The 24,855-nt window shown below is 39.8% G+C and overlaps 1 protein-coding gene across 1 annotated transcript in view; it reads left to right on the forward strand.

The window, feature by feature from the left end:
- Positions 1-24,855, forward strand: part of GPC3 (glypican 3) — a 443,047-nt gene that overhangs the window by 360,009 nt on the left and 58,183 nt on the right. The window lies entirely within an intron of this gene.

Raw genomic sequence — 24,855 nt, forward strand, 5'->3', positions numbered from 1 at the left:
GGGAGCAGGAATGGGGAATTTGTTTAATGGGAAGAGGTTCAGTTCTGCAAGATGAAAATGTTCTGGAGATTGGTTGCACAACAGTGTTTACATGTATAACACTGTTGAACTATTCATTTAAAAATGGTTAAGATGGTAAATTTTTTTAAGATGGTAAATTTTTATGCTATGTGTATTTTACCACAGTTTTAATACTTCTTTCAAAAGCATTCCATATGCTCAAGTCAGGAAACCGTGGATTAAACAAAATTAGTTTGTTTACAGCAGGACTTCTCAGAACCTTTAATATGCTAATGTACATTAGGACTGTCCAAGAAGAGAGTAACATAATGTGTTTTCCCAACTTATGTGACCATGGATCTCTTTTTCCAAAGTTTTATGGAACTGGGGAAGTGTATTAAGAAATATACCTTAGGAAATATTACTATAAAGTCTTTGGTGATTTACTATCTTACCTCTCCACTAGAAATTTTATTTCAAGCAGATACTAGGGGTGATCAGTGTTTATCCCAAAGGAATGTGTTACTAGATACAGAATGGCAAGCCCTGAAAGTGCTTAAGATGTAAAAGAGTTGGGGGCACAGAGCCACCCAGCACCTCTTAGATCTCTGCTTGTCAACAGCCAACTATTCTGCCTACTTGCAAGGCTAGCCCCACATTTTGACGACTGAGAGAGGAGTCCCTCAAATTTAGAAACTGTTCTTAGGAGGAATAATCTTCAGTATCTGATTATAAAGTTTCATGATTTCATTAAGGCATCTCGTCATTCCAGTACAGATAGCAGGCATTTCCAATCAGGAACTTGAATGCAGTGCTAGAAACTTTGGATGGACAGAATTCAGGTCAAGGGAAAGATAATTCTCTGGGTTGAATATCTTCACATGTAATTCAACACGAGAGGTTGCCAGTAGATTTAAATGTATTATAGTTGAGTTGAAGGAGGATGTCATGGTTAAAAGCCAAGAATTTCCTCTAGGAGCAGGTGAAAAAACAGCTGACATTCCCAATTGTTTTTCTAAGTTTTTAAAATGACTTTTCCAGACCTAAAGCCTGTAAGCATTTTATTAACATTTGATTAGCAATTATTCCTTACTGTGCTGAAGCTGAAATTAGGATCAGGTTTCCTTACACTGCCATCAAAAAAAAAAAAAAAACCAAATAACTCAACTTGCACAAAGAATCATTCCAAAATAATTTCCCCTTTCCTCTCTTTAGCAATCTCAAAAAATCATGGGCCTGTCAGAGCTAGGAAAGACTTCAAACTCATGCAGCCCAACTCCCTGCTTGTATATGTGGGGATATCAAGGCCCAAAGAGGAACAGAGATTTCCCCCAAGACCAGAGTGGCAGAGCTGAGAACACTTGACTGCTTCTCTAGTGTTCTTTCCAATATACAGATCTGTGGGGGCCCAATATAGCTCTGACTCCAGGTCAGATTTGTTTATAATTTATTAGATGAATGAATAACAGGGGTTTTATTTGAAATGCCAGAATGCAATTTCTCTTAGGTAATACAATTTGTAGGCTAAGCATGAAACATAAGACCTGAAATAAATCAGTGTTCACAGCATATAAGAATGTACAGTCAACTATAATGTGACATTTTGTTTTATGTGTAAACATATAGCAATTAGGTCACATATATCCACTGGAATTACTTGGTGGCTTTGATTCGTGTGGATGCCCATAGCAGATTTATTTCAGTTCTGAAGGGAGTTATTATTGTGAATTATCTGGCTTTATAGAAACTCTGTATGAGATATCCTGTTTGCAAGTGGTACATAGACCATGTAGCTAAATTAAAAGCAGGAAATAGTTGACTTGCTAGGAAAGGTTGGCTAGTAACAGAGGTATAACTATGTTGTTTAAGAAAAAAGAGGGCAATGTTCACTTTTACTTGCTAATTAGCATTTTGGTGTTTATGTATTTAAGGCCATACACCATTAACCACTTTTAAAGCCACTACCAATCAACCAATTAGGGTGACAGTTCTGATGTCAGCCCTCCAGTTTATCTCATAGTTATCCTCAGGGGTTCTTAGTACATTAGAATAGTTAGAATAGGAACATGTTCCTTTCACCAGTCGCTCGGAAAAGCCATCAACTGATGCAGATATTGAGATAGGTAGAGTTTAGTTATTTTAGGATAGCTGAACATTATCTATACAACAGCCTCTCAATGGCAAGATTATAAACAGCAATGACAATAACAAAAATAAAGGTGGATTTAAAGATTGTTAAAATACCTAAACCATGAACACTAAAAGTCAAACTGGTTTAGCTGTATTTTCCTTCTATCCTAGACTCCAGGCTCCTGGATGGATCGACTAGTGTCAAAAAGGTGCAATGATGCAAAAGGAAGCCTAGGAGAGGAGGCTCTTTCATAAAGAGAATTACTAACTTGGTAACTGCAGTTCTTGCAGTAAGCATTGTACTCCAGGGCATCATGTTTACTTAGAGCCCACAGAGGCATTATGCATTTTCCCATAGATTGCCCACAGAATCATTTGTCTTCTTTATATATTTGGGATCTGTTTGGAATTTGCCTTTATTCTGTTTTTTTTTAAACAAGCTCCAAAATATTACACGTGGTATCCTAAGATACCTGTGGATTGGAACACATAAACCTGTGAATCATCTAACCACGTTTATTTTTTTTAAAGATTTTATTTATTCATGAGAAACACACAGAGAGAGTCAGAGACATAGACAGAGAGAGAAGCAGGCTCCATGCAGGAACTCAATCCTAGGACCCTGGGATCATAACCTGAGCTAAAGGCAGATGCTCAACCACTGAACCACCCAGGTACCCCACCTAACCCTGTTTACAAGTAGGCCCGTGTTGAATTTGTACTTCAGACAGAACAAGCATAACCTGCTTAAAGGAAAGGGTGTGGCTGTGTTCCAAAAGCATTGGATAGTAATATTTCTTTTGTAAAATGAAGCTGAAAATATGGAAATTTCGGAAATATAACCACTTCATATGCCAAGTTTCCCACTCAGTATCCAGAAAGTCATTGACACAAGCCCTATTCCTGTTAACAGTAGGAGTGATTTTAACTCCCCCAGGAAACCATAACCTTCCAATATATTCATGGCTTAGGAATCATTTTGATTTTCTACCTCAAGAATTTAGCCAAATGAGAACTATTTACTGAACTCCTTTTTTGCCAGTACTTCTTCATGTGCTGAAACTCTACAGGCTCTTGTCATTTCAGAGCTAGCTACATTGTTTTTCCTTACATGACTCACTTTCTCATCATCTGAATGAGTACTAGAAGCAAATCCATGAGAGGGTTTTCTGGAAGATTAAGACCACTGAGACTTTGGTATAGTAGGATATTTAATATGCTGGTATAATAGTTTTTAGGCAAGTTAAAATAGAAAAACAAAGGTTCTCCCTTTAGATCATCTTAAGAAAATATCTTTTCACATGAGTGGACAAGTCATGTCTATAAAGAATAGAATTTTTCAGTGACCACTTTAATGTCAACAATGGGAAGTTTAGTTCTAAATTTGAGGTTGATGGGGATCCCTGGATGGCTCAGCAACTAGCGCCTGCCTTCAACCCAGGGTGTGATCCTGGAGTCCCAGGATTGAGTCCCGCATTGGGCTCCCTGCATGGAGCCTGCTTCTCCCTCTGCCTGTGTCTCTGCTCTCTCTCTCTCTCTGTGTCTTTCATTAATTAATTAATTAAATTAATTAATTAAAGGTTGCAAATTCTTCCCAATTGGTTGGTTCTCTTTTTTAACTTCTTTTATTGAGATAAAACACACATACCATAAAACTCACCATATTAACATGTATAATTTAGTGGTTATTAGTATATTGAGCAAATCATGCAACTATCACCACTGTCTATTTCCAGAACATTTTCATCACCTCAAAAAGAAACCCATACCCATTAGCAGTCAACTCCCCCATCCCCCTTCCCCCAAGCCCCTGGCAACCAGAGATCTACATTGTTTCCATGGATTTGTCTGTTCTTTTCTTTTCTTTTAAGATTTATTTATTTTAGAGAGAGAGAGGGTGCCTACGGGCAGGGGTGGAAGGGTGGTGGGAGAGGGAAAGAGAGCCCCACGTGGGGCTCAACCCCACAACCTCGAGACCATGACCTGAGCCGAAACCAAGAGTTGGGTACTTAACTGACTGTGCCACCCAAGAGGCCCTGGATTTCTCTATTATGAAAATTTTATATAAATGGTGTCATATAAAATGTGGCCCTTTGTGACTAGCTTTGTGTAATGTTTTCCAGGTCCATGGTGTAGTAGACATCAACACTTCATTTCTTTTTATGGCTGAATAATAGCCCATTGTGTGGGTATATACCACATTCTGTTTACCCATTCATCCATTGATGGGCATTTGGGTTGTTTCTACCTTTTGGCTATTGTGAATAATGTTGCTATAAACATTGGTGAACAAGTATCTGAGTCCTTGGTTTCAATACTTTTTGGTCTATACCTAGTAATGGAATTACAGGGTCATATGGTAATTTTATGTTTATATCTACACATAATGTATGTAATTTTACCTGGATATGTATATTATATATGTAACTTTATTAAGTTATATATAGTAATTTAATTTATTGAAGAACTACCAATTTATCCATTTTTTTCTTTTGTCACTTATGTTTTTGCTTCACTTGGGTTCACAAAGATTTACTCCTGTATTTTCTTCTGGGAGTGTTACAGTTTTTAACTCTTAATTTTGGCCTTTGGTCCACTTTGAGTTGATTTTTGTATATGGTATGAGGTAGGGATCCAAAATGATTATTTTTCATTTGAATATCCAGTTTCCCCAGCACCAGTCTTTTATTTCCTGTTAATCTTCTGTCTAGTTGTTCTATTATTGAAATTGGGGTATTGAAGTCTCCAGTTATTGTTTATAAATTGCCTGTTTTTCCTTTCAATTCTATCCATCTTGCTTCATGTGTTTTCAAGCTTTGTTTTTAGGTACATATACATTTATAATTGTAAATTATTGGTATATTGACCCTTAATCATTTTTTAAATGGTCTTATTTGTCTGTAGTAACAATTGTCTTAAGCTATATTTTGTCTGATATTAGTATAGCCACTCTAGCTCTTTTTCAGTTACTGTTTGCATGGTATATATTTTCCATCTTTTTACTTTGAACCTATTTTTGTCTTTGAATGTGAAGTGTAGCTCTTATAGGCAGCATATAATTAGATCTCTGCCCTTAGATTAGGGAATTTAATCCATTTACACTTAATGTCATTACTGATATGATAGGATTTACATCTGTCATTTTACTATTTGTTTTCTATGTGTCCGTGTTTCTTTTTTCCCTCTATTCCTCCATTACTACCTACTTCTGTCTTTTATAGGTATTTCTAGTTTATGATTTAATTCCCTTGTCATTTTTTTGTTTTTAAAGTAATTTTCTTGGTGGTTGCCCTCTGAGTTATAATTAACATCTTAATTTATAGCAATCTAGTTTGGATTAATACCAATTTAATTTCATTAGTATATAAAACATCAATACTACATAACTTTGTTTTCTTTCCCCTATGTGATGTTATTGTCATACAGTTTACATCTTATACGTTGTAAGTTCATCCACACATATTTATAATTATTGCTTTATGCAGTTGTCCTTTAAAACCAATAGGAGGGGAAATCCCTGGGTGGCTCAGCAGTTTAGCGCCTGCCTTTGGCCCAGGGCACCATCCTGGAGTCCCAGGATCGAGTCCTGCATCGGGCTCCCAGCATGGAGCCTGCTCTCCCTCTGCCCGTGTCTCCGCCTCTCTCTCTCTCTCTCTCTCTCTCTCTCTGTGTTTCTCATGAATAAATAAATAAAATATTTTTAAAAATAAAATAAAATAAAACCAATAGGAGAAAGTATTTGCTGAACAAAACATAATATTTATGGAGTTATCTTTACTGATGTTCTTTATTTTTTTCCCTGTGACTTTGGGTTATTGTCTAGTGTTGTTTCATTTCAGCCTAAAGGACTCCCTTTAGCATTTCTTGAAGGGCATATCTAAGAGTGACAATCTCTCTCAGCTTTTGCTTTATCTGGGAATGTCTTAATTTCTCCTTCATTTTTGGAAGGACACTATTGCCAGATATAGAATTCTTCATTGACAGTTTTTTTCTTTCAGTGTTTTGAGTGTGTTATCCCACGGCCTTCTGGGCTTCTTGGTTTCTGTTGGGAAATTGGCTGTTAATCTTCTTGAGTATTACTTGTACATGATGAGTTACATTTCTCACTGCTTTCATGGATCTCTCATGGTCTCTGACTTTCAACACAGAAGTGTGAGAAATAAGACTTGGATAATTATTTAACATACAGCAGGAAAGTACAATTTCACAAAGCAATACAATGAAAAAGAATGCTTCTCTAAAAGCAAGTAATGTTTCTAAGTGTACAGGTTTGGCCTGTATAAAGAAGATATTGGCTTAATGACAAATATGAAGGAACTACTTTCCCAGTTGAGTTGACGGGAGGAAGTAGATCTCATTTCTGGCTGGTATACCTAGAATAAGAAACAGAAGTCAAGCTGGGATAGGGTAGAGCAGGAACATGTTTTGTAAAGGAGGACTGGTTAGCAGTAACAGCAGCCCCCTGCAAACCCCTGTAGCCTTCCAGTTTTTATATTACTTATTAAGACAGTTATATATTTGCTTTCCATTAATAAAGGTATCTGCATAAATGTGAGTACCTAAGTTTGTGAATTTGTTGGGCACTTAGTCCCTGGTGTTGTGGGTGGTGCATTTATAGCAGAAGGTCTCTGCACTGTCAACTCACAGATGGTAATGCTGGAATTTACTTCAAGCTTGTGGAATCATTACATACAACTTTACCAATGGTTACACTGTATATGTTCTTGACTCTTTCTGGAAACATGAAAACACAAGATGTCCACCATCTGAAATGTCAGGATAGTCCTTAAATATGGTTGCTATTTAAAGATGTATAAATTATAACCAGCCCACCAAATTTAATCTTTGGGACAGCAACATATTTGAAGTTTTGATTTAGTTGAAAGCCACCATAACTTGAAATCCACCATTTGATTTAACAAAATCGATCAAATGTTTAAATGTGTATAAAAGAATAGGAAACAAAATGGAATTATGTTTAATTGAATGCAAATACAAGGATTTCAGTATGATTAAGTTTCTCTGAGATGTTTTCAACTGGAATTACTTGTGAATAGACAGGAAGAGATGAATGGGAGAAAAGGAAATACCTATACTTTGGTAGGTTGACTTATCCACTTAAGAGTAGATGAAAATGGGGTGTCTGGGTGGCTCAGTCAGTTAAGTGTCCAACTGTTGACTTTGCCTCAGGTCAGGATCTCAGGGTCATGAGATCAAGCCCCACATCAGGTTCCACACTGGGCATGGAGCCTGCTTAATAGTCTCAATCTCTCTCCCTCTGTCAGTCCCCACCCCTTGCTTGCACACACATGCTCACTCTAAAAAAATTTTTTTAACTGGATGAGATGAGGACTTTGGAAGGTATTATTCCCTACTTTCCCACACCTTCTAGAGAGGAACCTTTATGGACTATATATTTCTTTCTTTTTTTAAAGATTTTTATTTATTCATTAGAGAGAGAGAGACAGAGACACAGGCAGAGGGAGAAGCAGGCTCCATGCAGGGAGCCCCATGCAGGACTCGATCCTGGGTCTCCTGGATCAGGCCCTGGGCCGAAGGCAGCGCTAAACTGCTGAGCCACCCGGGCTGCCCCATGGACTATATATTTCTTGAAGGCAAGCTCCATGTTCTATTACTACCACTTATCCATGCCAACTTAGAAGTTGGCTGCCACATGCTCCCAGGGACCATGTTGTCCTCTTCCTAGCCTGTGATTTGACTGGGTCTGCCTAAGGACCCAGGGAGAACTGCATTGCCCCCCTCTTGGACCTACTCTCAAGTCCTTCTGCCTCTTTCTTTTAAAAAAAAAGATTTTATTTATTTATTCATAGAGATGCAGAGAGAGAGAGAGAGAGAGAGAGAGAGAGAGGGGCAGAGACACAGGCAGAGGGAGAAGCAGGCTCCACACAGAGAGCCTGACATGGGACTCAATCCAGGGTCTCCAGGATCACGCCCTGGGCTGCAGGCAGCGCTAAACTGCTGTGCCACCGGGGCTGCCCACTTTTGCCTTTTTCTTATTGTACCTGCCCTCAACTGATTCTCCTATGATATCCCCAAGGATTAGGCAGAAAGTTAGTGTTACTTGCAGCACCGATGTGGTTGAAAAGTTCTACCAACTGCTGCCTTTGTGGGCTTGCTGTGTTCATTTGTAAAATAGGGCCATTGGAGTATATCCTCTCTCAGGCCTTTTCTAACTCACTTACCATTCCAAGTATATGACCTAAATCCCTTAGTAATATGTTCAATATAATGGTGAGCACTTCTAGGTCCTCAATACATCTAATACCTCAGTTTCTCATACAGGACACCATTCTGTAGGAGGTGAGTTCTCTGCTGCCCAACCATCTCCTTCCTTGTTGTATCTAGCTAGGACATACAGGTTGATCTCTTTAAAGATGAAAATTACCATGGCTGTATCCAGAAGTATGTTGAAGCACCATGACATTCAGAATGTATGCATATTACCTGGTCTATAAAAAGAGGTTAGACATTGTAGGAGAGAGAAACAATTGTTGATGTAACAAAATATTACCCAACTGTGACTAAAAGGAATCCTAGAGGATAATGGAGAAGCCCATGCTAACCAGTCAAGATGTTCTTACCTACTGAGCTCAGTGAAAAGAAACAAAGAAATATGGAACCATAAATGTATATTGGCAACAGTCTGTTTTAAGCTGTCCATTTTCTCTCCCAAACATATAGTCTCCTATTTCTACAACTCTGTCACTACTATCATCACCCAATAGTTTTGTGGGAAAGGGAAAGAGTCCAGGTAAGACAGCCAGCCAAGCACTTCAGTCCTAGGAGCAAGCAGAATGTATGTACCCCATTTACCAAGGAGAACCAACAGAGAAAATAATTTTCCATAATCCTTACCAACATACACCTTGCCAAAATAGCACAAGATCAAGCCCTACCCAACACTGAGTACAAATTAGCTGGACTCAGTTCTGTGATACTCTTTCCAGACCTTGTGGTTAAATTCTAATAAGCTTCTTAGGAAAAACAAGAGGCCTGAGGAATGGATTCCTGGACAGAGACAGTAGGAGAATACTTGATGGGGTTTGGAATTCAAGAAGAAACAATGATGAGAGAGACTCAGATGGGAATGGAAACAACTGTATCTTTGCTAGACTCCAACTCTGTGCTTTTTTTTTTTTTTTCAGAGAAGTGAAATTAAGATATGCTACTAAATGGCAAGTATACAGACTCACTGAATTAGTGAGTGCTTTACTTAGGGGGATAAAGGATGAGTTTGAAGGGTAGTTTAGCCAAATGCTAAGTAGAAATTATTTTGTAAGTGTATATAATCAACCCAGCGAAAATTCTGTAACTAGAATTTCTGAATATAGAATTGCCTTACCTCACTTTGGGAGAATGATCTTTAACTACTGATGTTGGGATCACAAATATCAATAATAAGTAAATGTAAAATGACCGTTATTTTTCTTAAAAGAGCATCTCACCAGGATGCCTTGGTGGCTCAGTGGTTGAGCATTTGCCTTTGGCTCTGGGCATGATCCTGGAGTCCCACAGGGAGCCTATGTCTCTGCCTCTCTGTGTCTCTCAAGAATAAATAAATAAAATCTTTAAAAAATTAAAGGAGTATTTCACCAACTATGGGATTCCAGCAAGGTTGTGAATATATTCAAAGTATTAATGGCCAAGCTTGAGTTGAACTACAATGTTCAGTGACTTCCTTTAAAGCCATATCCTAGGGGTACCTGGGTGTCTTAGTTGGTTAGGTGTCTAATTCTTGATATCAGCTCAGGTTATGGTCTCAGGGTCATGAGATGGAGCCCTGTGTCAGGCTCTGTGCTAGGCATGAAGCCAGCTTACAATTCTCTCTCCCTACTTGCCCATGCTTCTCTTTCTCTCTCTCTAAAAAAATATTTAAACAAACTGAATTTTAAATGATTACCAAAAGACAGGGCTTAAATTCTTTTGCTATTGCCATTTTCACATTTCTTCATCCACTGTTTGACCACTCCATTCAAACTGCTCGAGGTACAAAAAGGAAAACTACACCACGATAAGGAAGTATTTAATCATTTGGTAGCTGCAGTGTGGAACTAGGGTTGTCCATGGCCCTCATAAATTTCAGTGCTTTACTCATCTTATGTAACCAAAGTGTTACAAAACCTTTACGTGGTGGATCTAGAAAGAGCCAATTGTTCTATCATCTAGCATCTTTATATTTTTTTAAGATTTTATTTATTTGAGAGAAAGAGAGAGTGTGCAAGCAGGGTGAGCTACAGGCAGAGGGAGATGCAGAAGCAGGCTCCCCGCTGAGCAGGGAGCCCTGCATGGGGCTCAATCTCAGGACCCAGGGATCATGACCTGAGCTGCAGGCAGACACTTAACCGACTGAGCCACCCAGGCACACCACCCCCACCCCCATGTTCTGGCATCTATACTGCTGTGTTTACCCAATGAAGCACTGTTTTTGAACACATCCCATATTTTCATATTTGAAAGAATTACCCAAGCATTTCTTTTTATTTTTAAAGATTTTATTTATTATTTATTTGAGAGAGACAGAGAGAAAGCATGAGTAGGGGAGAGGAGGCAGAGGGAGAGGGAGAAGCAGACCCTGAGATCATGACCTGAGCCAAAGGCAAATGCTTAACCAACTGAGCCACCGAGGCACTCCCCCAAGCATTTCTTTTATTTTCCTTATTTTTAAGATTTTATTTATTCATAAGAGACAGAGAGAGAGAGAGAGAGAGAGGCAGAGACACAGGCAGAGGGAGAAGCAGGCTCTATGCAGGAAGCCTGACGTGGGACTCAATCCCAGGTCTCCAGGAACAGGCCTGGGTTGAAGGTGGTGCTAAACCGCTGAGCCATCTGGGCTGCCCTCTTTTCTTTTCTTTTCTTTTCTTTTTTTTTTAAGATTTTGTCTTCAGATTGCATAAATCTTTCTCCTTTTTTAAAGATTTTATTTATTTATTTAAGAAAGACACAGAGAGAGAGGCAGAGGCATAGGCAGAGGGAGAAGCAGGCTCTCCATGGGGAGCCTGATGCAGGACTCAATCCCAGGACCCTGGGTTCATGACCTGAGCCAAAGTCAGATGCTCAACCACTGAGCCACCCAGGTGACCCCTACCCAAGCATTTCTTAAATTAATCTTCACTCAAGGAGTAAGGCTATAAAGTATACAAAAGCACCATTCTTCTTCTTCCATTTCAACCTTTCAAAGTATGCAATTAAATATGAATATTGAGCAGTCCGGGTGGCTCAGCAGTTTAGCGCCTGCCTTCAGCCCAGGGCGTGATCCTGGAGACCTGGGATGGATTCCCATGTCGGGCTCCCTGCATGGAGTCTGCTTCTCCCTCTGCCTGTGTCTCTGCCTCTCTTTCTCTCTGGGTCTCTCATGAATAAATAAACAAAATCTTTTAAAAATAATAAAAATAAATATGAATATTATAATAATTTTACCCATGTTTCCTGTGGACATCCATTTCCCTCTTAAGATTCTGTAGCCTCAAACTTGGAAAAGAAAAGGTTTGAAGCTCTCTGACCTCCGAGGAAATAATAATGAGAAACTGAGAATCTAGTTGTTCATCAAGTCCCAGCTAATTTATTTATACCAGATGTACCAGTTCATTTATTATACTTCAGAATAATACAAGTTAGCCTTCATTATCTGAAACCTCTTTTAAAACTCCTATTTTTCAAATAGTATATTGGAGTAGGCAAATCATTTTCACGGAAAATCTATTTTTGAATCCTGATCTACACCTCATCTTTAAAGGAAGAAAGCTTTGACAGGACAACTAGAGGTACCTCAGTGATCCTCGGTGGACCAGAGGCCTCTCAGAAGAATAGTGAACCATCATTCTCCCGTCATTGAGGTTGACTCTTCAAGCACCGTGCCTGATGACATGGCTAACTGTGGTTCATACACAGAGGTTATTTTTAGAGGCAAGAATTTTCATTTCCCCAAAGTATAACCACAAGAGGTCTATTTTGAATGAATCAGATTCATACACTAGGACAATAGTAAAAGCTCTGACCATGCCTGTGTAACCTCAGTTCCCTGAGGAAATACGTAATATCTTGGTACAGCCTTACTCTGGGCCCCTTGCCCTCTGTCATGGCCCTCATCTGGCTGAGGCAGTTCCTCTGGAAACCAGGCAGTGCTGTGGGGGTTCACAGATGTCTTCCAAGTAAGTTTCCCTTACAGACACAGTTCTCTTTTGTCCTTGTGGCTTTTCACAGTGATTTAAAACTGACGTTAAGACGAGTCATTCTTCTTCAACAGTGGCAGTCCCCACAGTCAGATGCTTTCAGAGGCAAGGTAGGCTTGGTGGCCTGCAGGGACACCCTACTACATCTGCATTCTGCTGCCTGAGCTGGCCCCCTTCTCCAGGGTAGGCCAGCCTTGGCTCCAGCCTCATAACTGGAACTGTTGTTTGTGGGACTTTGGGCCCCTTAAACTGAGATTCAGTCTCTTAAGGCCAGAGATCTTAAAGGAAGGCATGACAGACATCAGCTGACAAATCTAGCAAACAGAATATCCACCCAGGATTGGAAGAGGCTCACTGGGTGGCCTCGGGAACCCCATCTGGCCACTTTAGTGCTTTGGTTGGCCACATCCCTTTGGGTTAGTTGGTTCATTTGCCTTAGAAGATCAATTTTCTGCCTTCCTCTTTGACTTCACCCCACTTTTTAAAAAATAGGCTCCATGCCCACTGTGGGGCTCAAATTCATGACCCTGTGATGAAGAATCCTCTGTTTCATGACTGAGCTAGCTGGGCACCACTGAGTACCTCGCTCTATCAAAAGAGTAGGCTCCCTCGACTGGAGCAGACTATGGGACCTGCTTTTCAAGGTTGCCCTCATAAAGTGAATGCTGGTAGTCAGTCAGTGTGTCTATCTGTACATCTGTCTAGCCTCAGGGTACCCAAGGGACCCTGGCAGGAACCAGCTATTTCTGCACCAGAGCAATAGCAATGGCAGATCAGACCAGGGTTGCAGAGATGGAGATTGGGAGAGATCCTAAATTGGGGAGTCAATTGCTTGTTTATTGTTAACCCATTGGCTCATTTATTCTTTCAGTTACCAAGCATTTCCTGAGTACCTACCATCCCTCAGGCACTGAGTCCCAGGACCATGCCCCTTCCCAGTTAATGATGGAGTACAGAAGCTCTCATCTCTGACCCCACTCCAAACCCTGGGAACCTCACCGCAGCTATCCTTAAACAGCTGTCATGCTAAGCATGGCTACCTTGGTTCACATCTCTCTCCACAACAATTCCTTGATTTGTAAAATGAAGCTAATAATACTTGCCTTGCTGCCTCGGGGGGGTCCTGGATGGATCAACTGAGAAAACAGATATGGAAGTCCTTTTAATTAGAAAAATAATAAAATGCTGATCGTAATGACACATTAAGAGTTTTTGAGGGCCTACAGTGTTCCACGAACGCACTCTACCCAGGCTGTACCTGAATGTCAACTAATACCAATAACTCAGAATTCGTCCCCTTTAGAGATTCAGATTTTAGAAATATATAGGTTCAATATATACCCACTGTGTGAACACTTACTGTGTGCTAGATGCTTAGCTCAGGGCTTCACATGGATTCCCTCATTTAATCCCCACAGCAATGCACTGTGGGAGATGAGTACAGGTATTATTACACCCACTTTATAGATGAGAAACATAAGGCTTTGAGGAGTTAAAGAACAACTTGTTTATAGCAACAAAGCTAGTAAATGAGAGAGTCTGCATTTAAATGCAAGTTTTCTGACTCTAAATTATGAACTTTTAACTACCGTGCTATACTTCCTCTTGGGAAAAAAAATAAAACTCTCTACAGATCTAAGCTATTGGTAATATTATCCTAAATTTTTTATTTTAAAGCTGTGGACACCTTCCTAAGACTTGCAGAGAACCATTTATTTCTACCATGGAGAGGGAGCCCCACCAAAATGGTTTTTGTTCTATCTCAAGTTTGTTTTTTTCACATCCTGATTTGTTTTACTAGCTAGACATTTATTTAATTGGGAGGACTTATTTGCACAAGTTTCACTGCCACGTTAACAAACATAAAGTAAAAATTGGGGGAGCTGGAAGTGGTAGAGAAAGGGTGTGCTGTAAGAGGCGGACGTGGAAGCAGTGCCCAGACAAGAGCATAGCTGGGTGTGGGTGGCCTTCTTACTGATTCCATATGGAAGCACAGCTTCTAACAGGCCCCCTTGCTCTTCATCACTAACATCTCTGCATGCACCCTTAATGCACAGACCCTTATCTTACAGGGAACCTCCAGATGGGTTTCCTCAGGGAGCTGTGGTGGCACAATCATGTAGCATGCAGTGCTCATATAGAAGGGTTTCCTCAGACTCTTAAAAAACTTCCCCCCAGCCTTCTTTCTGGTACTCCGTGTCTGGCCATGGAGTGTTACTTGTTTTGCCTTCCAAGGCATTTTTAATAAGTTGGTCATGTCTGTTTCTGTGGATGCTACTGCTGCTCCTTCCCCTCCTCCTCTGCTTCCTCTTCAAGATCATCATTATCCTGAGCAGCAGAGTTAACATGTTCGAGAACTTGTTACCTTGCCAAGCAATGTGCGAAACACCTCACACACAGTCATCTATTTATTTGTTCACTCATCTATTTAATGAATATTTATCAAGCATCCACTTGGTACCAGACACTGTGCTCTATACACAGTGGTGATCAAAACAGACCATTATCCCTTCTGTTAGAGTACTGGAGGTGCAACAGGGGAATTAATACTTACAAATTGTTGCAAGTTCTGTAACAGAAGGTTACCCAAGACTATGAAAGGTGAGCGAGTAGCATTATCCTCTGTTTGACAGGTAAGGAAACAGAAGCTCCGAGAGATTAAATAACTTGCCCAAAGTAACACAGCTAGTAAGTAGGCCGAGTAGAGATTCAAATCCATGCTGGTCAGATTCCAAAGCTCACACACTTTAACTGCTATACTTTATTGCCTCTCCAATGTGTGAAGTGCAGATATAGCCATTAATTCTAGCCCTCCGTGTTTGGGTTCTGGCTTCCTCTCAAATGTGTGGAGTTGCAATTGTTTCCAATTAGTTGTGGCTGTGGTTTGGTGCATTTGTTCAAAGAAAGTGTGCACGCAAAACAGGGGTCACGTGCTCTAAGTCTTGTGGATGTGCACAACGTATAAATAATAATGGCATTCCAGAAAAGCTGGGACTCATTGGAATCACTGCATTTGTTTCCCATTAGCTTATGCTACTCAAATGCAAACAGTAAAGCATGTGTTTACATTGCTGTAGACATGGAAAGCCGGGCCCCCAAAGCGTTCCTTGCAGGTTGTATAAAGCTGAGCATCCAAATAGTTCAAAAACAGTTTTGTAAGCCCAGCTTAATAGCTTTAAAATGTAACCTGGATTCCAGATATTGAAAAACCGCCCAGAGAGAGGTATGTGAGTGGCCCAAGGAGACAAGTCCAGCTAAAGCCTCAAACTATGTACCAAGCCCCATAGTTGCAGTTCTCTATTTTGTTTCTTATCCTTTATTTTTAAAAAGCTAAAGAGCTTAACGTCAAGAAAACTCTTACCATGTTACAACAGTAATGGAATTTTTCATTCTATTCTAACCAGCTGTCTGAAGCTTTTCAAAACAAACCTGTTTATGATGAGATGGTTTGGTTATTTAAGGCACAGTAGATGGCGAGGCTGGGAAAAACAAGTGGGAAGCATCCCATGCCATTATTGCTCCTCTACCCAGGTCTCCCACAATACCAAAGGGCTCTCCCATCAAGCTCTTGTTTGTGGCTATAACATCTGAGAAGGTGGGATTGAACTGGAAACCATCTCAGGTAAAGGCAGTGAAGATGACAAACATGTAAAATGAAGGACCCCTTAGCTGATGTCTTTCCTTAGCACAGCATGTTTTTCTTAAAGAGCTCTGGGCTTGGAAGCAGAAGCCTTTGTTTTTATTTACTTAAAATTTTTATTTGTGTGGGTGTTTTTTTTTTAAAGTAATCTCTATGACCCAATGTGGGGCTCAGACTCACAGCCCCGAGACTGTTGCACACTCCCCTGGCTGAGCCAGCTTGGCACCCCAGAAGCCCTTATTTTTAATGAGGCCTCCATCACTTACTCACTTGACCAGTCACTTGACCAGTGACTCAGTCAAGCTACGTCCTCTCTCTGAGCCTCAGTGTCCTCCCTTGACATGGAAGATAGGGATGGCAATCTTCCTTGTTACACAAATTGGCAGTGAGGATTCAAGGATTCTGTGAGAGAACATATGTTAAGCCCTAACACAATGTGTGGCTGATAAGGTTCATATCTTTGTAATCAAGATAATTTCAAGAGGCATATTATTTATACCATATAGACAGATCAAGAGTTGCTGCTCTCACTGGTCAAATTTCAGCATATTTGATCCCCCTAAGAACAACAAGTATGTTCTTTGATCTTAGTTCTCCTGCCAACCAAGCACGAAAAGAACTTTGGCCAAATCATATCATCCCATGCCACGGTGTTCATTGTTATCCTGGTTATGGTTTTTAAGAACACGAAATTGCCATATTCTAGGAGGCCATTTTTTTTCTCTCTCTCTACACTGTGGTTCTAATTTTCTTAAGTAATTATTCCAAGCTTTTTGGTTCCTCTTATCACACAGCCTTGGGTACCTGTTCTAAAACTAACTTTAAATATTCCACTTTCTAATCAAACAGTCACTCACCTTTACACAAGGGTATTTTCATTAACTCCAAAGACAAAAGGTCATGATGTCCATACTTAAGCAAAAAGGAAATCATCAGATTGAATTTACTTTTTAAAGAAAAATGGTTTGAAGAGCACGTATTAAGGACTCGGACACACATGAGGCTGAGGTGACTCTTTAACAAATGTGATTTCAGAGGGTTTCTGGGAAGTGGAGGGACACTTGGAGCAGCTTCTTTTAATGTGTGAACTGTGATTCACTCATGGCAAGATGGTGGGGGACAGATTTAGTTAAAAATGCAGATCTGTGCTCTACCTCAGGCCTACTAGATAAGCAGCTCCTTGGATGGGGCCTGGGAGCCTGAGTTTTTAACAAGCATCCTAGGTGATTCTTACAGACATTGAAGACTCACTCCCATGGTGCATAAAAATGTATGTAATCATTTTCTTAATGTTTACTTTTTTTTTTACTTTTTTTAAAGTTTTTATTTACATTCCAGTCAGTTGATGTACAGTATAATATTAGTTTCAGGTGTACAATATAGTGATTCAATACTTCCATACCACACCTGGTGCTCATCACAAGTGCCCTGCTTAATCCCCATCACCTATTTAACCCAGACCCCCAACCACATCCCCTCTGGTAACAGTCTGTTCTCCGTAAAGAGTCTGTTTCTTGGTTTGCCTCCCCCTCTCTCCTTTTTCCCTTTGCTTGTTTGTTTTGTTTTTTAAATTCTACACATGACTGAAATCATATAGTATTTGTCTTTCTCTAGCCGACCCATTTCACCCAGCATAATATTCTCAAAATAAAAAGCTTCTGCACAGGGATCCCTGGGTGGCACAGCAGTTTGGCGCCTGCCTTTGGCCCAGGGCGCGATCCTGGAGACCCGGGATCGAATCCCACATCAGGCTCCCGGTGCATGGAGCCTGCTTCTCCCTCTGCCTATGTCTCTGCCTCTCTCTCTTTCTCTCTCTGTGACTATCATAAATAAATAAAAATTTAAAAAAAAAAAAGCTTCTGCACAATGAAGGAAACAATCAACAAAGCTTAGAGGCAGCCTATGGGATGAGAGAAAATATTTAATTTTTTAAAGTAATCTCTACTCCCAACATAGGTCTTAAACTCATGACCATGAGATCAAGAGTTGCCTGTTCTACCCACTGAGCTAGGCAGGCACCCCTAAAAAATGTATATTCCCTTTGACCTGATAATCCTACTAATGGGAAACTAAGGAAATAATCCAGAATATGGAAAGAGTAATGTGAATGCTCCTGATGCTACATCTTTATTTATAAGAACAAAAGAACGAGAAGTGGTGTCAATATTCAGTATTGGAGCATAGTTAAGTGAATTTCAGCAGATTCCTTACAGGCACCTTGTACATGTTTTATCAAGTTTAAAGCATCACAACAATTCCGTGAGGTGGGCATAATTCCCCCCATTTTGATGAAGACACTGAGGTTTAGGGATAATAAGCAGTGAAGTTAGTAAGTGGGGAGAAAAGCCAACGAAGGGGAAAAACCAGGATTCTAACCCAAGTCAGTCTGATTCTAAAATCCAAATTCACCTATGTAAAAAGAAAGGTAATACAAAGAAGCCCTACCTTTGAAAACACAAATGTTGTTTATTAGAGTTTGGGAGTTGGGAATCTTTCCTTATTTCTCTTTCCTTTCACCTTTCTATGTTATATTGATACTTACATAATTAAAATAGTAGATCATAAAATCAAAATTGCTTGTATATTTAAACAAATGTGATGGTCTTATGTGGCTCAACTCGAGTTACAAGGAGGGTAGGAGCTGTAAAAAAAAAGCTGGCTATGAAAAAGGCCTGTATGCTTCCCCCTGCTAAGGCCTGCCAAGCAATGAGTAGCAGAAATGTCAGGCTTATGAAATGATTATGGGGGCAGTGGAGTAAAATAAAATAATCAGACCTGTGTTTCAAGAAGATAAGTTTACATTGATAATCATTATTTGGAGCTCTGGCTTTTAAAAAGCTAACGGAGTGATGCATGGGGGGCTCAGTCAGTTGAGTGTCTGCCTTTGACTCAGGTCATGATCTCAGGGTCCTGGGATCAAGTCCTGCATCAGGCTCTCTGCTCAGTGGGGAGGCTGCTTCTCCATCTCCCTCTAACCCCACCACCACCACTTGTTCTCATTCTCTCTCTTTCTCTCTCTATATATATCAAATAAATACAATCTTTTTAAAAAAATAAAAAGCTAACATAATAGTGTCCTTTTACCTTTGCACAGTGGCAGTATCATACCCAATGTGGTTTATCCAAGGAACGATCATTGCTAATTGAGAATAGTGTCCTTTGAAATGGCAAACAATTAATCAAAAGTCTCAGGCACCTAAAGTTAACTGATTTGTGTGCAAGGTTCTCATAACTTTCTTTTTATAAAGCGAGTGTTCAGTGTGGAAGACACTGTAAAGTGTGAGAGAGGGAACAAGAAGGTCAACATTGTGAATTGCAATTAGCCAATTGGATTTCTGTGCCAAATTCCAGGCTGTACTCAATCCACAGTTCTCACTGGCAGTTCCTCATCTCTAACACATGACCGTTCCTTCAACACTCTGGAGCTTCAGACTCTTCTTTAGGACTTTTGCCTTAACAATAGTTTTCTGGGTTTGGACTTGTATTATCAAGGTGTATGGGTGGGTTAGGCTCATCAGCAGATGTCAGTGTAAAATGGTTCCAACATACACTATAATCCTTCAATGTTGAAACTGTCTCCAAAATGGGAGCCATTTAAAAAAAAAAAAAAAATGGGAGCCATTTAAAACTAAAGAAGTAATCTCATTGGCAAAATTTTAAAGGTTTTTTTTTAATGGTATTTTTAAAAATTGAACAACCAGGGAATACTAGGGCATCGTACTGGAGTTTGGAAAATGGTCTCTCAAAGATTAACCATAGATCTTAGTCACAGTTGTCCAAAAGGGTTTGGCTATTCATTCACAGGTTCTCCTACAGTCAATCTGTGCTTTGGCTTTCTCATTTTAATGAGGCTGTGGAAGTAGCTTTGGAAGAATTAAATAGGGGCACCTGGGTGGCTCAGTGGTTGAGCATCTGCCTTTGCCTCAGGTCGTGATCCCAGGATCCTGGGATTGAGTCCTTCATTGGGCTCCCTGCAGGGAGCCTGCTTCTCCCTCTGCCTATGTCTCTTCCTCTCTCTGTGCATCTCTCATGAATAAATAAATAAAATCTTTTTTTAAAAAAAAGAAAGAATTAAAGATACCATGCCACTATATTTTGCTTCCACTCAATAGCACATTTACTAAGTATCTGCTGTGTGCCAGACACTACCTTAAATGCAATGAGGTTCAAAGATAAATAAGACTCAGCCCCTGGACAGCTCACAGTCTAGTGGTAGAGCAAAGTCACATGTACACATAAATAATACCAGGTTGCTATTTAGTGCTATTAGTGCTATTTAGGAGGTACAGATGAAGGAAGTGCTGGTGGAAGAAGGGAAAGGAGAGCCATATGACCATCTGTGAGAGCCAGGAAGGCTTTATTAAGGAAGCAGCATTTAAACTTGGCTTGAAAGAATGGAGTGCTTTCAGTAGACAGCAATGAAAACAACTCATACTGGGTGCTCAATTAATATTTGCTGATGAGACTAATGACAGGAACAGATAGGAGACATGCTTGAGAAATAGTAAGTTGTCTATATCTAACCGCCAGTTCCCCTTATGTGAACAGTTCTTATTCAGGTAATCATGACATATATGAAGGATGTACTTTTGAAAATTAACCTAAAAATGCTTATGTCAATAGCAGTTTTCTCATACAAAATAATGGAAAATTATATTTGGTCAAACTGAAGTGATATTATAGCCTAGATTAGCAGTGTTCGAAGAATGGTGTATGGACCCTGGGAATCCGTGAAACCTAATGACCCACAAGGTCAAAATTACTTGCACAACAGTACCAGGGTGTTGGTTTGCCTTTTTCACTGTGTTGATATTTGCACCAGTGGTGCAAAAGCAATGGTGAGTACGACTGTCAGCAACACAGTATGAATCAAAGCAGTGACTGCAAACTGTACCAGCAGTCATTGTATTCTTCACTGCCATATAGTTGCAAGAGAATAAAAGTTTCACTTAAGAATATCATGACTGGCCATTAAAAAAAAAGAATTATCATGGCTGGGGTACCTGGCTGGCTCAGGCAGTGGAGAATGCAACTCTTAATCTTGAGGTCATGAGTTTGACCCCCACGTTGGGTGTAGAGATTACTTTTTTAAAAAGTTATGGACAAAACAGTAAAAATGATTAGTTTATTAAGCTATAACTCCTGAGCATCCTTTTAAAAACTATTCTGTGTGTATGGGCACCTGGGTGGAGTCATCAGTTAAATGTCTGGCTCTTGGTTTTGGCTCAGGTCATGATCTCAGAGTTCTGTGATGGAACCTTGCATAGGGCTCCGTGCTGTGCATGAAGTCTTCCTGAGATTCTCTCTCCCTCTCCCTCAACCCCCCAACTTGGGCTCTCTCTCCCTCTCTATCTAAAATAAATAAATAAATCTTAAAAAATATTCTGTGTAATGAAATGTGAAGTACACTTACAGTATTTCTGCTGCAGACCATGTAGACATACATCTCAAGGAAAAGCACTTGTAAGATTATTTAAGCTATGAGCTAAACTGGCCTCATTTTCATGCAATGCCATTTTTATTTGAAATAATGACTGACAAACTATGGTTATTCAGACTCAAGTATTTGCTAGACATTTTCTTTGAAAGGAATAAAGAGAGCCCATCAGTTAAAGGAAAAACTGATAGTATTTGTTGCCAGTGATAAAATTTAAACTTTCAAGAGAAAATAAAAATTTTGAAACACTTGTATCTGCTACCATGAGCTTGCGAGCTTCCCAACACTTAGACATTTTCTAATTAGATTGGAGGTGATGTAATGAATGGATGTGATTTTTTTTAAAGATTTTATTCATTCATGAGAGACACAGAGAGGAGAGAGAGAGAGAGAATGAGAGGCAGAGACACAGGCAGAGGGAGAAGCAGGCTCCATGCAAGATGTGGGACTCGATCCCCGTCTCCAGGATCATACCCTGGGCTGCAGGCGGCACTAAACCGCTGCACCACCGGGGCTGCCCCTGGATGTGATTTTTTAATGTATCATATAATGAAAGATATTGACATTCAGAAGACCTGTATAGCTCAGTGAACCAGTATTTTTGGATGACCATGCATGATGATATAAAATGGCTAAAAGGTCCATTCAAAGTTCAGAGCACACCAATGAATTTTAATGTAACGGAACATGAAAAGTTTATTCATGTGGTTTCATACTTGACATTGCAACTAATTTTCCCCACTTACTGAGTTTTTATGAAGTGTCACCGAAAAATATCCACAGTTTTCTGAAAGGCTACTAAAATACTTCCCTCTTTTCCTACTACATATCTGTGAGACACTAGATTCTGTACAAATATTTAAATCAAAACAACAGATTGGATGGAGAAGCATATATGATGATCCACCTGCCATATTAACCTGGACTTTAAAGAGATTTGCAAAAATGTATAACAATGCCACCCTTCCTTCTAACTATTTTATATCAGGGGAAAATATATTTCTTTTTTCATTAGAAAATGTTATATATGTTAACACATTATGGATTTATTATGGTTAAGTGTAAACAAGTTATTAAGTATTTTTTACATTTCTCAGTTATAATTTCTAAGATGGTAAATGTCAATAGATATAAACAACTTCTTGTATAAACAGAAGTTCTCTTGGATTTTGAATATGAGTGTAAAGGGGCCCTGAGACCAAAAATTTGAGAATCATTAGGCTAGCTTATCCTAGCCTATGCATCTATATTGTACATTTAGATGTGTAGGATAAGTTGGAATAGGGAGGGTCAGAGAAGGGATGCATTAGAGCAGGAGGATAGAGATGGTGCTAGAGTAGGAGACGGTAGGTGGCTTGGCTTCTCCAACACCATTAGAAGTTGTTGGACTTTTCTTTCTTTGCTCAAAAAAAAAAAAAAAACAAACAAACCCATACTCCCATTTCTCTATGATATATAGCTTGTTCCAAGTAGATCTTGATGTAGGAGTTAAATCACAAGTGGATAACATAAAAGTATACTTTGCAGTGACAATGAACATGGATAATAGAAACCAGGATATGTCTGTATATGCATTTTTTCTGGATACCTCTTGTGCAATCACCAAAATCTCACTTTTGGTAGATCCAGCATCTTTTTTGGCCAATATTTGTTTAAGTATGAAGTGGGCCTGACTTTTAGGACTGAAAATGAGAGGTGGGGCAGGAATAGAGGACCCTGGAATACAGCCTTGGTGAGAAATGCAAGGAAAAGTAAAATGGGGCCTAAGAGCCGCCCTCAGACATGATTTGCGTTGTGGGTTGGGCTTCCGGGTCAATGGAGAAATTGGAGAAAGTGAGAGTCACCATCAAATTATAAAGGCATTGACTAGGGCACAGGGTGGCTCAGTGGTTTAGCATCTACCTTTGGCTTAGGTTGTGATCATGGAGTCCTGGGATTGAGTCCCGCATCAGGCTCCCCACAGAGAGTCTGTTTCTCCCTCTGCCTATATCTCTGCCCCTCTGTCTGTGTCTCTCATGAATAAATAAATAAAATCTTTAAAAAGGAGTTGATTACATAACTGAAAAGCCAGACACAGAGGTGTAAAACAAACATGCCTCTTGGTAAGCATATTATTTACAATAAAGCAAAATGAATTTCAAACCAGCTTATAGAAATTGTGAAAGAGGGAGAGATTTTTAAAGTTTTTCTAGTGACCAAGGCATGGTACATTGGCAATTAATTGTAAGTATGTATTTAAAATGTGTGTAAAATGCCATTGGTAATCTCTTTATCTGGTGGGAAGCATTTGTTGTAATATAATGGAAATATAATTGTAGGAGGCTTCTGTAGGGCTCTTTCCTGATCTTGGTGTCCTCCCAGCCTATAAATATGCTTTGTCTATCACACCTTAAGCTTCTTTTTTTAAAATAATAAATTTATTTTTTATTGGTGTTCAATTTGCCAACATACAGAATAACACCCAGTGCTCATCCCGTCAAGTGCCCCCCTCAGTGCCTGTCACCCATTCACCCCCACCCCCCACCCTCCTCCCCTTCCACCACCCCTAGTTCGTTTCACAGAGTTAGGAGTCTTTATGTTTTGTCTCCCTTTCTGATATTTCCTACCCATTTCTTTTCCCTTCCCTTCTATTCCCTTTCACTATTATTTATATTCCCCAAATGAATGAGAACGTATAATGTTTGTCCTTCTCCGATTGACTTATTTCACTCAGCATAATACCCTCCAGTTCCATCCACGTTGAAGCAAATGGTGGGTATTTGTTGTTTCTAATGGCTGAGTAATATTCCATTGTATATATAGACCACATCTTCTTTATCCATTCATCTTTCGATGGACACCAAGGCTCCTTCCACAGTTTGGCTATTGTACACCTTAAGCTTCTCATTGGTGAGTTCTCCTACCATGGAGGCTTTCAGGAACTTAAATACCATGGTATAGAAGGTCTAATGCAGTAGACACCAGCTACTGGGTGGTGGGAGTAGCATGGAGGAGTAGGGAATCATGTCAGATGCTATGGAATGTTCTGTAAGTATAAAATTCTAAAGAATATAAGCAGCTGGGGCACCTGGGTGGCTCAGTTGGCTAGTTGCAGCTCAGGTCATAGTGATCTCAGTGTCATGGGATCCAGCCCTACTTTGGGCTCTGGGCTTAGCACAGAGTCTGTTTGAGATTCTCTCCCTTTCCCACTCCCTCTGCCCTTCCCTGCTAAAATAAACAAACAACAAGTAAATAAATATTTTTTAAAAAAGAATATGGGGCACCTGGGTGGCTCAGTCAGTTAAGTGACCAATTCGAGATTTCAGCCAGGTAGTGATCTCAGGGTCATGAGATTGATGCCCATCTGGCTCTATGCTCAGCACATAATCTGCTTGGGACTCTTCCTCCTCTCTCTCCCTCTGCCCCTCCCCCCCAGCTCTTTCTCTCAAATAAATAATTTTTTTTAAAAAGAATATAAG

The sequence above is a fragment of the Canis aureus genome, chromosome X, assembly GCF_053574225.1.
Source record: "Canis aureus isolate CA01 chromosome X, VMU_Caureus_v.1.0, whole genome shotgun sequence".
NCBI lineage: Eukaryota > Metazoa > Chordata > Mammalia > Carnivora > Canidae > Canis > Canis aureus.